This window comes from Ostrea edulis, chromosome 9 (genome assembly GCF_947568905.1).
Source record: "Ostrea edulis chromosome 9, xbOstEdul1.1, whole genome shotgun sequence".
NCBI lineage: Eukaryota > Metazoa > Mollusca > Bivalvia > Ostreida > Ostreidae > Ostrea > Ostrea edulis.
The window spans coordinates 53,261,027-53,275,385 of NC_079172.1; positions in this window are offsets into that span (position 1 = coordinate 53,261,027).

Below are 14,359 nucleotides of genomic sequence, written 5' to 3' on the forward strand. Positions count from 1 at the left end.
AGATTGAAACAGAACCAATGAAAACTAAGGTGAAGTTTACAATCCATAGTATGGGGAAGTAACAGATGAAAGGTGAAGATAACGAACAGTGATCAATCTCATAACTCCTATAAGCAATACAAATTAGAAAGTTGGGCAAAAACGGATCCCTGGACACACCAGAGGTAGGATCAGGTGACTAGGAGGAGTAAACATCCCCTGTTGACCGGTCACACCCACTGTGAGCCCTATATCTTGATTAGTAAACGGAGCTATCTGTAGTAAAATTCAGTGTGCCAAGAACTGTCTAACAATCGGTATGAAACACGTCAGACAGATATGAAATAGCAAAAAGACTAACAGACAATTTATGCTTCAATGAAATTAAAAGGTCATTTCATTATTAATCTTAATATTAAGATACAAGTATTTAGTTTAAAAATAAATTACTAGCATTGCAGTCCTCCCTATTTAGGATTAGAGTGCTGCAGTCACAAAGTGTTGGTTAAAAAATAAAATATCAAACACAAGATGTTTAACTTGCTGACTTAATAAGATAATGAATTGTCGTTGTTATATACATACTACACTCCCAGTTGTAAGTATACAAATGCACTGTATTATGTATAGATTTATATGTAAATGTGCGTTAATGACGTTTTACCGGGGGGTGGGGGGGGGGGGGGGGTGGAATATAAAGTACACGTGTTCTTTCCATTCTCTACCCATAGGTGTCACAGCTCGCTAACACATCTGTCAATGCCGAAATTTCAAAATTCTTGTATAATGCTTTGTAAATTCTTATACATGTACAAACGTTTAACTTTGCTTAATCAATTTATGATGAATATTAAGATAAAAAAAAATTACCGCTTGTAAATTTTTAAAATTCTGATTTTATTCATAATAAAGTATTGTTGGTGTTATCTTAGCTACATTAATTCTTAAATTCTTTTCCGTTCCGTTCCGTTTTCCGTTCCGCGTTTTAGCAACACCCGTTTCATGACGCCTCGAGCACGTAAATACGTAAATACGGATATGATAGACAGGTGAAGTGTCATGCAAGCCACAACAAACATCAGAAACCGGGACTGACAAAGGCACCGCGGAAATGACCCCGTCTAAGTGGAAGACTACTTCAAACTTAGAACGTGTATAGCCACACTTATGAACACTTGATAAAGACAGATGTTGTATAAGAAAACACTCCTACATACAATTATCATGTGCGTACCTGAGAAAACAGAAAGTTATGCAGATACTATTTCTGCAACCAAAAAATCAATATTACTTGCTATAACAATCGACCTATCAGACGTTGCGTCACTCGAGCCACTTTTCTACTACAGTACATACAGCGTTCACCCGACCCACCTTTCTAATATTATAGTATATACATGTACACTGTAGATGAAGACGTGATACACATACGTTTGTGACTCAAACATTAATGTCAATAAATTTCGGAGCCGTCATGGTCATAAAATGTATACTACATGAGAATAGCTCGTTTTCATTAAACGATGTCCTCAATGTTTCCCGTGGGGATTCGGGTTAGAATAGGTCTTCAGTACTCCTTGCTTGTCGTAAGAGGCGACTAAATGGGATGGTCCTTCGAATAAGACTGCAAAATCCGAGGCCCCATGTCACAGCAGGTGTTTCACGATGAAGATCCCTCCCTGCTCAATGGCCACAAGAGCCGAGCATAAACTTAAATTTTGCAGCCTTTCACCGGCAATGGTGACGCCTTCATATGAGTGAAAGATTTTCTAGATGGACATTAATCAATATACATACATGTACAATCAATCAATCAATATTCTTGAAAGGAAGAGGGTATCATTAAACTGTATCCTCGATGTTCTTGAGTGGAATATTTTATCATTAAATTTCAAACTGTGTCCTCAATGTTTTTGAAAGAAAGATTTTATCATTAAACCGTTCCCAAATTATTATTTTTTTTAAATTCCACCTTGTAAAAACGCCTTTAAGTCACCACACGTACGTATTTATGAGGCTGTACGACATGGCACACATTTTCTCACCAGTTTTAACTACAATTGTTTGATTTTAAATCGGTGTTTACAAACAACCGTCACTCGGCCATTTCAAGTGAATGTCACGTGACCAGTTCACATAATCGGTGGTCTTATCTGTTTAAAGCTGTGTATTTTGTTACAACAGTACCGTGTTATAAGTTTAAGAGAAATAAAATTATCAAATACGTCTTAGTAATTCGTTGTTTTACACTCTTTCAGCCTTAAAGTTAGACAGTTGCGTCTGAGTTACATACATCATTTTGGTATTACCCTGATGCGCATGGGGCTATTTATAAGCGCCTAAATAATTTATACGTATATAAACACTATATTTATTTTCTAATAATCTCACTGTTTTCTTTTACATGCATATGGTGGGTTTTTTTTTTATCAAGCATGTAATTGAGAGAAAGTTACTAAATTTAAAAACTAATTAATCTGCTTTAAAGTAATCATGTACAAAAATAATACATGAACATCGGATCATACAGTCCTAACGCATTTATTTCCATCCTCGTGTGACGTCATAAGATTTTGCAAAAGCATTGATTTATTTAGATTTATGCATGATAGAAACAAAAAGTTAATTGGGGTCTTTTCATATAGTTGTAAAAATTCTTGTTAAACATAAAATATTTCAGAAGTCTAAGTGAAATGCTTTAAAGCTGTAGAAAGTTTTAACTTCTTTTTGATAACTATCATTGCAATTTTTTTCAAATTTGATATGAAGCATCTTTGGAAAAAGGGGGACATAAATTATTCCTGCACCCCTGGGAACTTAGGGGCGGGGCCAAAATTTACCAATTTCCAAAAGCTTTTCTTCTCTAGAACTGCACATGTGTAAGAAAAACTAATTGATAGAGATGTAGAGCAGGAAAACCTCTACCAAAATTGTAAATTTCATGATCCCCAGGGTAGGGGTTCCGACCCCAGGGTGGGGCCAAACTTGGTATATAATGTTATGTGTAAAACACATCTTTTTAGTGCTATTTGAGACTAAATTGAAACTAAATGAATATCTAGAAAAAGCAGATAGTCCTTTACCAAAACCGTAAATTTGATGATCCCAGGGGTAGGGGTTTTGGTATAAGGGTGGAACCAAAATGGTCAGTTATTAAATGTGTGAACAAAAGAAATTTTTAAGTTCTTAATAACCACCATTCCAATTCTTTTCAAATTTGGTATGAAGCATCTTTGGAACATGCGGGACATAAATTGTAAATTTCAGGATTCCTGCACCCCTGGGGCCCTAGGGGCGGGGCAAAAACTGCCCAAAATTGACAATCAAAAACCTTCTCTAGAACCGCACATGTTTAAGAAAAGTTAAATGCATTATGATGTAGTGCAGGATGGCCTCTACAAAAATTGTAAATTTCATGATCCCCGGGGTAGGGGTTCTGACCCCAGGGTGGGTCAAACTTAGTATATAGTGTTTATGTGTAAGTTTGCTGATACTGTATAAAATTTAAATAGCAGAAAAGGATGTACAAAAAATTGTTAATTTCACAACCCAGTGTTTTAACTCTAGAGCTGTGAAATTGATGGCAACCTTTTTTTCTAAAAATCTCTCAATGGTATATTAATGACCCATAAAAACATTTATTTTGTACAAAAACAAGAGAAACCGTATAAAACTACGTTACGTTAGATAACCGCTTTTAGCGTAGAGATACTATAAGGAAGAATCATTGTCTTGCAAGACAATAATTATCTACTCACCAAAGTTACAATATCCGTGTGCCTGCTTTGAGGTTAAAAAGTATTTGAAATAATTAAATACTGGTGTTATTACTGAAATATATAATATAGAGGTATTTTCATGGAATCTAATTTTTGGTGACAAAATGACAGCTAAGAAATTGTGCCTTATAGGCCTATAAAGCCCTATTTTATTAGTAAAAAAACTACATATAATTGAAAACCTGCACCTGGTATTGATTTTCTTGACCTCTAACCGCTAAGCGAAAACAACCTAATTACAAATCTATGAAAAGGTTTCACTGCACAGATTCTTATTCATTTTTCTTAAATCATAATCTAAAAATATGCACGAAAAAACATCTTAAGCACTTTATTACAGACGTATTTCTAAAGAATGACCTGCTTCTTGTGTCTCACATGGGTGGTACTTCACCTACAACTGATTACGTCTCAAAATGAGTGAAAAGGTCTTGACGGGACGTAAAACAACCAACCAAGAATCAGTAACCAATCTATGCGATGTTTTCAATGCAGTTTCTTACTGATTTTCTTAAAGATCAATTTATTTTTAAAAGCTTTGCAAGAATGAACTTCTTAGTAACTGATTTTGACTACGGATAACTCCGTTTACCTGATCAGGATATGGGGCTCACGGCGGGTGTGACCGGTCAACAGGGGATGCTTACTCCTCCTAGGCACCTGATCCCACCTCTGGTGTGTCCAGGGGTCCGTGTTTGCCCAACTATCTATTTTGTATTGCTTTTAGGCGTTATGAGATCGATCACTGTTCGTTATCTTCACTTTGCATAAGCACTTTATTACTGATGTATATTCAAACGGGAATTTCTAAAGAATGACCTGCTTCTTTTGTCGGGTAGTTGAATTCGGCGCACAGCGCGTCTACAATTTTTCTGATGAAAATTAATTAATCGTATCGGGCTCAATATGTCACATATGGTGAAATCACACGCAACAGCTACTGCCTTAACTTCCTAATTGAAATTGAAAAATATATTGTTGAAACAGCGGCCCTGGGTGGGGTTACAATAGGAGTTCAAAGTTTAACACGGATGTATTCTAAAGATCGTATAGTACGTAAATATAAAATTTTAATGCATTTTCATAAAGTACAGATATACATATAGGCTAGGTTATCTGAAATACTATTCCGCCCTTTCAAAAATGTTAGGTACCAGGATCATATGCACGGTTTGGGTTTAAAATGGCTTTGGAAGCATTTTTTTTTTTGTCAAATGAGGGAAGGAGGTGTGGGTTCAAGTCGGTTCAGGCAAGAGTTAAGGTAAATACTTTAAAATAATTATATCAACAATTGCAGTATAAATTATATACATAATAATTGATCAAAAACATGACATCTGATGAATATGAGACACTGGGGAGGGACTTTTTATTTTTAAACAAAGCGTTATGTGTATCCTCGCACCTTAAATTGTAAATTCTCATATAAATATTAACAGTTTAAGGTAAAATATATTATATACATATTACGTTTATTAAATATAATAGCTAAAAAATACAAAGTGAACTAGATATTCATTATTTTGTTGACTTTGCAAACTTTACAGCCCGAAGCATTCTCCGAATCGAACAACTTGCTCAGGAATTCAGAAAGTTTTTTTTTTTTTTTTTATCGAGCTCGGTATTCGCTTTTAAAAGCCATTTCCGTGAAAACAAGCGATGAAGCTAAAATTAAAATATGAAAATATCAAATTCATTTGAGTATTTATTACCACAGTAAAATTCTATTAGAAATTAAACGTTGATTTTCTTGAACGCAGAGAGTGCAGACACGCCGAATACAACTAACCCTGGTGTCTCACACTTCTACTATATTAAATTACACTGATCTGATTACAACTAAATTTGGCACAAGACTGTCCAAGATAAAGGATCTTAGCATCTTTCTTTAGCTGTATCTACATGTATATTGAATGACAGATTGTTTGAATTATTTTTCAAAACAAATAAGGTCGTGTTTAAAAAGATACAAGCCAAACCACAGGCACCTGAAGTATGGATATTACTAACTACCCCCCCCCCCCCCTTTTCATAATTGGGTTTTTTTTTGTGGCAATAATTTCTCTGAAATGTATGAATTCCCAGTCTATCTCATCCCTCTTTCGATTCATGTAATCGTTTCACGCTTTTTGTAAGCTTTAGAGATTGGCCTTCTACCGGTATAATAAAATGGTAAAAAACAAAAAATTGTAAACAAACAGGGGGTCCCCGTTTTGGGGCACATTTTCTAAGTAATTGCAGCGTTACCTAAGGAATTTTGGTGAACGGCAGGTCGGGGAGATGTCATACTACAAGTCTATTCAACTCAAAACCCATCTCACCTCTTATTTGACACAATCTCGCGTGCATTGATCGGGCAGGGCTTCATCTCTTCCACTGGCAGCCAAAAAGGAGGTCACAGAGTACGAATTTATAACTTGTCGTGTGATTGGTCCGCAAATAATCCCGAGGCCCTTCGGATGCATTCTCTACCCAGAGTTCCGTGCATTCTTCGCACTACACCTCTGTCAACTGCTTTTTACAGAAATCTTGTAAAAGTTTCTAATATCCAACATTTATGTTTTCGACTAAATATTTAGTCATACTATGAAATGTTTTTGATGCAATTAAATTGATGCTTACTGTAAATCGTTTAAAATCGCCGTTTTCTGATCCTAAATTTGGAACTACTTCGTAATATGCGTTTGAATGTAGGGCATCCACGTGGTGAAGATTTGAATGTAAACATGGAATCAAAAGTAAGAAAGGCTGTAAAAATACGATAAAACTTGTGAAATAAGAGACAAACATATGGCAAGCCCTTTTACTATTTATTCATAAAATAAGATATCTTTTTAAATAAGAGAGATATCTTTATGGCTAAAGAGATATCTCTGTAAGTTAGAGAGATATCTTTTTACGCTAGGGAGATATCTTTATTGTTTAAAGAGATATCTCTTTAAACAAAAGAGATATCTCTTTAAGCAAATGAGATATCTCTTTACGCTTGGGAGATATATCTTTCTCTTTGAGAGATATCTCTCAAAGCTAGAGAGATATCTCTCGAGAGAAAGAGATATCTCTCTAGCGTAAAGAGATATCTCTCTATCGATGTAAAAAGAGATATCTCTTTAAGTTAGAGAGATATCTCTTTAATATAAAGAGATATCTCTTTAGATTTTCCCCCGGTGATCATAATGACTTCTCCCTGCTGCATTGTCAGTGAAATGATGTAACCCTATTTTTTAACCAAGGAAAATACTTCTAGCCTACAAATGGCGGGAAATGTTGAAGAGGTGGTTGGGGTAATATTGTCAAGTTGCCGAGAGGCGAAATCTAGTCTAGCTCGCATATTTCATCAATTTATTGTCTTTGTTTTTTGTTACCTGTAAATGTATACATTTCACATGCGGTAAAAAGCAAAATCTTCCCACGGGATTGCAGCCATCAGGGTGTTGCTAAAACGCGGAACGGAAAACAAAACGGAACAGAATTTAAGAATTAGAATGATTAATGTAGATAAGATAACGGTAAAAATCAGGGGTGGGGGTCCATTTTGATTAAAATCAACAATTTGGGAATTGTTTACAAGCGATAAAACAACATTATCTTAAAATTTTGCATTATAAATTGATTAATCGAATTTAGTTAAACGTTAGTATAATAATTTACAAGGTATTTTACAAGAATTTCGAAATTTTGGCAATGACAGGGGTGTTAGCGAGCAGTGACACCTAACCTATGGGTAGAGAATGAAAAGAACACACGTGGTTTATCCCCCCCCCCCCACCCGGTGGCAAAACGTCATTAACGCACATGTACACGTATTTACACATAATACCGTGTATGTGTGTACTTACAACAAGGAGTGTGATATGTATAAAACAATAATAATTCATGATCTTATTTAGTCAACAAGTTAAACATCTTTTGTCTGATTTATCATTTTTTAACTAACAGGAGACTTAGTAACCGCAACACTCCAATCCTAAATAGTGAGGACTTCTGGCAGTTAATTTTAATTTTAAACCAAATACTTGTATAGCTTAACATTTGGATTAAGAATGAGATGACTTTTAATTCCATTCAAGTATAAATTCTGTGTTAGGTTTTTAGCTACTTCATATATTATGAAATAAATCTGTTAATTCCTCTAACTATTGGTCGTAAACTTCACCCTAGTTAACATCGGTTTTGTTTCAATCTTTCTTTCCTGCTGTATCTCTTAAGTTTCAACACTAATCCGCAGGATCAATGTATATTGTACCAGGTGTAGAACTAAATTCAAATTCAGTTATCTTAAAACATATGTAGTTCGATTAAAAGCACGTTCGATTTAAAAAGGCTATGTTTAGGGAAAATTGTTCAAAGAATTATTTTATCTTTTACAATGTTGTTTTCGGGGGAGGGGGGTGTACCTTTTATTCATTGGATGGGCTCATAAAATCTTTTCTTACCATACCAGCCAGAATAAAGTAATAAATTATAATTCAAGTCTTTTCAGTATGTTACCTTATTTATTTTTTCTTCATTTGTGAAACAACATACTGTCAAAATCTGGGGTGGGTGGGGGTGAGGGTGACAAAGCCGGGAAAAAAGATGGTGCCAATAGGCGCTTGCTTAATATTTTTATTAAAACTTACTACAGTTTATATGCAAATATTAAGCAAGCGCCTGTTGGTACATTCATCCGCAACACACACCGTGTAAAAATACATAATAATGCTTTAGTATGATATATCAATATGAAATGGTGGGTTCTGAGGATGACTTCCTGTTCTCTCTGTAATTTCCGCATTCCTTGTTCAAAATAAGCCTTTTGATTTTGCAAAATGTTGACCTCATGACATTATTGCATATATTTTCCGTTTTCCGTTCCATTTTTCGTTCCGCGTTTTAGCAACACCCCAGCCATCATGGTAAGATTTGCTTTGGCGGGCTTCCGTTTTAGGGAGGAGTACTTAAGTATTCAAACTAATAAAAATATTGGAAAGAGATATCTCTTTCTCTTTGAGAGATATCTCTTTTTCAACGATTAAAGAGATATCTCATATACTTTGAGAGATATCTCTCTAGGAATTCTTAAAGAGATATCTCTTTAAGTGAAGGAGATATCTCTCAAAGTAAAAGAGATATCTCTCAGAGTAAAAGAGATATCTCTCTAAGTGAAAGAGATATCTCTTAAAGTATAAGAGATATCTCTCTACGTGAAAGAGATATCTCTTAAAGTGAAAGAGATATCTCTTTAAGTGTAAGAGATATCTCTAAAGGTAAAAGAGATATCTCTCTAAGTGAAAGAGATATCTCTCTAGGTGAAAGAGATATCTCTCTAAATGAAAGAGATATCTCTCTAAGTGAAAGAGATATCTCTTATCTAGAGAGATATCTCTTAAGATTATGAGATATCTCTCATTTGAAAGAGATATTTCTTTAAAATAAGAGATATCTCTTTAATTCAAAGAGATATCTTATTTTTCGAATAAATAGTAAAAGGGCTTGCCATACAAACAGCTAAATGGTAAATATGTATTTATCAAAGTGCCAGTGGGCTATGAAAAAAGCCTGATGTCATCACCTGTTACCAGCGGGAAAATGATGTATTCACGTTACAGTAACGTGCTTTGTTATAGGGGGTTTGGTCCATTATTGACCAATAGAAAGGTAGCATAGGTTTACAATAGGAAACAAGTTTGTTAGGCTGGTCAGTTTCTAGCCGTTCTTCACGAAGATAGGACAAACTTTCAGTTATACATTAGTTTTGTTATATGTAGGCTTGCATGTTTTGTGTGAGGTCCGTCACACTCCTCCTGCACCTTGGAGCAATGGCATCGGATACAGGTTTCCTAGAATTTTTCTCGATTTTTTAATCGTTTTATTTCTAGGTTTTTCCTGGCCGGCTCGGGTATGCTAAAGGGGGGCGGGGGCTTATTAACGTTACTGAATATTGTGTGTGGAGTATTACTGTATATTGTGTATGAAACATTATTGTACATTGGTGTGTTTTTCATATTTGTGATTAAATATAATAAATGTGCACGGCCTCCAACGTGCGTGGCTAGCGTTATGATATGTATTGAGGTGTTGTGGTTATGTTTTGAGTAGGTAGTAGAGTTAATACTTGTTTATATAATGTGATTATATTGTCACGTTATTCCAAGCGTTGACAGAGGTGTATGTGAAGCTTGCGTAACGCGCCCTCTGGTGAGAGAATGCCTTCGGATGATCCCGAGACTAAGCAATGTCTTTGCGAACCAATCACACGGCGCGTACAACAAATTCGCTAAGTCCTCCAATCCACTCCAGATACAATCGAGATCCACCATCGTCTGCGCCGCGCCTTTACTTCCACACATTTTCTTTATACGTTATCACACTATATATATTTTAATCATCTGAAGGCCGTTGAATTTAATAAATATCTGGCTTCACGTGTTTCATCTCCGTGCATTCAGTTTTCTTGCCACTGGTAAGCATATTGAAATCGCTGTCGCAGTACATAAAAAGACTTGGAGAGCCGAGGGGTGCCTAACTCGATAGGCTACTTAGATGCGAAGATATATTGGCCTATCCCGTATTGTTTAATGATTTCTAAAGTTATAGTACAATATATGGGTACCAGACAAAAATTAGGCGTCCACATAACAATATAAAGGATAGACTGTAGGCTACAACTTGTAGTACAAGTCTCTGAGCTTTCTACAACATGCAACATTCGTTCGGTTAATTACCAATCTCTCACCAGAGGGCGTTACGCTACGCTCCACAACACCTCTGTTATCGTCTAATTTACAAGAATTTTGTAAAACAGAGCGTCTTTGAAAATAAAATAAATCTGCATCATTTTCATAAAAAAAAAAACCATACATTTATGAGTTAAAAACACATTGTTAGGTATCGAAACGCTGTATTACGTTAGTGCAACCTTCATATTTATGGAACTATTTTGTCTTGTCAAATGTATTATTTCACTTTCACTTCGTAACTATGGACTCTACATTAAGAAAAACTAGCGAGATTATAATGATGAAAATCTGACATTGCACAAAGAACAGAAACGTGCCTTTCTGTTGGAGTCAAAGACGTCATTTTGTCCGTGCGAGATGATGTGGTTAGCCGAACTATTTATCAGACGATAACAGAGGTGAAAGTGAAGCTTGCGTAGCGCGCCCTCTGGTGAGAGAATGAGTTAATTACGTGTCAACCGATTTGGACATACGTCATCGGGTACCGTTATATTTCGACACACAGCTATTCCGGTCCATTGCAAATTTCATCCGTCAGAAATCAATATATAGAAATACATACAAATATGAATACAAAAAATATATCTAGCAATATGGATCTTGTTTTGCATTTAAATGAAATTCATTGACAAACAGAATTACATTTGATCTAATTAGCAAAAATACAAGGCAGTTAATAAAAAGGAATAATAATAATGAATAATTCGAAAATGAAAAAAAAAATGTAAAAAGAATGTTAACGAAAATAGTGTATATTTCATTGTTTCAATTATTTTTATCATTGAAAATTCAGTCTCAACAGCAAATATTCAAAACCACAAATCTTATAACAAAATAAAAAAGACAAATGGAAAAGAAGAAGAAGATATCATTAATGACACTCGTTCCTGAAGTAAAAGTTGATGTATTTATTTTTTAAATATATTATCCTACATAATTTAGAATAGAAACAAGAATTTTATCATTCAAGGGGTTAACTCCATGGTGAATTAACACATCTGTAGTTTGGCATCCACCATATGATTTGCTTATTTTAACACTTTCACATTTCTTCCTGTCATTAGGTTTAGTTCTTATTTTACATAAAATGCATGAGGGAAACCTTTTTCCGTTATCAGACACTTCCTCAATGTTACAAACACTCAAACTAAATTAAGTAAGACAGCGTGGTTTAATAATGTGTTCAGTTCTTCCTTCTATAATGCTTAGTAATATTTTACTTATAATCAATGTTCGTTATCTTCACCTTTTCTTGGTATGGTGATGTTATTTGCATATCCTTCAGTTTTTGTTCAACTTGTAACGGGAACCAGTATGACTATCTGATCCTGTTACAAACTTGCAGTCAGTCATCCTATGTTTCCCAAGGCAACTGAAACATAGCTTGCCCATCTTGATTTTCTCTTTTTACTTCCTTTGTCCTATGGCGCAGTTCACTGGACTATGAATTTCACTGCAGAATATACATGTACGTTCCTTTTCAGTCATGTTGAATAAACTTTTCTGTGTAATGGTCCCTGATTTTTTTTAATACTCCACGCAACGAAGTTATAAGAGGGTATAATGTTTTTGACCCGTCCGTCAGTCTGTCAGTCCCTTTTCTGTCAGCGCAACTCCTCTGAGTCCGCTCAACAGAATTTCGTGAAACTTTGTAGTTAACAAGGACACACTGTGTAAATGCGCATATTCCCAAACAATTCTGATTCAATAATTTTCTGGGAGTTATGTCCCTATTGAACTTAGAATTTCGAGCCCGTCTGTCCTGTTCTTGCAGTAATGCATAGCATTACAACTCATCATGTGAGGGATTGTCAAACAATGTCGGAGCGTGGGGTACGTGAACTTGCTCACTTCTGCTTTCTTTCATTTCTCTTGTAATGAATGTGGATGTAGTATTTGGTTCCAAACGTTCACTATTTGCAATGGAGTTGGAAGTATGTAGCCTCATGTACAGAAAGCGTGCGTTTGATTTCGAAGGATACTGATATTCCAATGATCATCTCCATATTATCAATTGATACATGTATAAGGAAATCCTGTGGTATTTTAAAAAAAACAAAAAAAAAAAACAGTTACTACCAATGAAGAATATATCTTAGGATAGGTGCCATGTGATTCCAGGCTGCGTCTATATATTTCAGTCTTGTGTATAAAGAAGTGGGGAAAACGGAGAGTTATAAACTTTTTAAAATCCTACAAAGAATACAAAATTTCGAGTTAGGCAAGTATATATGTACGAACCACTTGAGACTCATAAGAGGACTAAACACGGTTGACGCGCGGACGCGCCGAATACAACTAGCCATTTGAAGTTCATGTGAAAGTACACTGTATATGTAATGATGTAAGGATGAATTCTTACGGACCATCCCAGTTATTTAAGAATTTTTAAATTACATGAGACCATGAACTGCGAGGCTTCACGCCAGCAAACTTCATAAAGCGCGTTTCCCTTTTCATAGAAAGTGAACATATTGTACATGTACCGGCGTGAATCTAAGCTCTTCATACCCTCAATTATCAGGATTCATACTCACATTGTTCAATCCCGTTGGGGTTTCGGGTTAGAATAGGTCCTCATCACCCCTTGTCGTAAGAGGTGGCTAAATGGGGCGGTCCTTCGGATGAAACCGCAAAAACCGAGGTCCCGTGTCACAGCAAGTGTGGCACGATAAAGATCTCCCCTGCTCAAAGGCCATAAACACTGAGCATAGGCTTAAATTTTGCAGCCCTTCACCGGCAATGGTGACGTCTCCATATAGGTATAAGTCAACTATTCTCGAGAGGGACGTTAAACAATATACAACCAACTAACCAATCAACATTTTTTTTAAAAATTATATCACATCCATTGTTATTATCATAAGTAGTAAAGATATCAAAGACTCAAACACTGGAAATGTAAATTTTACAAATTGGCAATTATTTAATGTTAAATAATAAATACAGTGTATACGTAATTTTGAAGACAACAATATTCAAGCAGTTATTCCTGAAAACGAATGTTCCATTCATCTCACAAAATCAAGTTTACTAAAAAAATAAAAATAAACACAAATAATAGTGTAATCTAACAATATCAGTAAAAGTAAACCTTTTGCTGTCATCTGATGATATCTAATAAGTTACTATCATCTACATGTAACACCTGATGATATCTAATAAGTTAATATCATCTACATGTAACATCTGATGATATCTAATAAGTTACTATCATCTACAAGTAACAACTGATGATATCTAGTAAGTTACTATCATCTGCATGTAACAACTGATGATATCTAATAAGTTACTATCATCTACATGTAACAACTGATGATATCTAATAAGTTACTACCATCTACATGTAACAACTGATGATATCTAATAAGTTACTATCATCTACATGTAACACCTGATGATATCTAATAAGTTACTATCATCTACATGTAACAACTGATGATATCTAATAAGTTACTATCATCTACATGTAACACCTGATGATATCTAATAAGTTACTATCATCTACATGTAACAACTGATGATATCTAATAAGTTACTAACATCTACATGTAACACCTGATGATATCTAATAAGTTACTATCATCTACATGTAACACCTGATGATATCTAATAAGTTACTATCATCTACATGTAACAACTGATGATATCTAATAAGTTACTATCATCTACATGTAACAACTGATGATATCTAATAAGTTACTATCATCTACATGTAACAACTGATGATATCTAATAAGTTACTATCATCTACATGTAACAAAAGCATCCCAGTACATGTACACGTATCTTTACAACTCTCAAGAAATTAACTCGTTGTAATTTTTGATTTTCTATCGAAAAATAAGTGAAGGATCCCTATTTTTTTTGTTAACATCA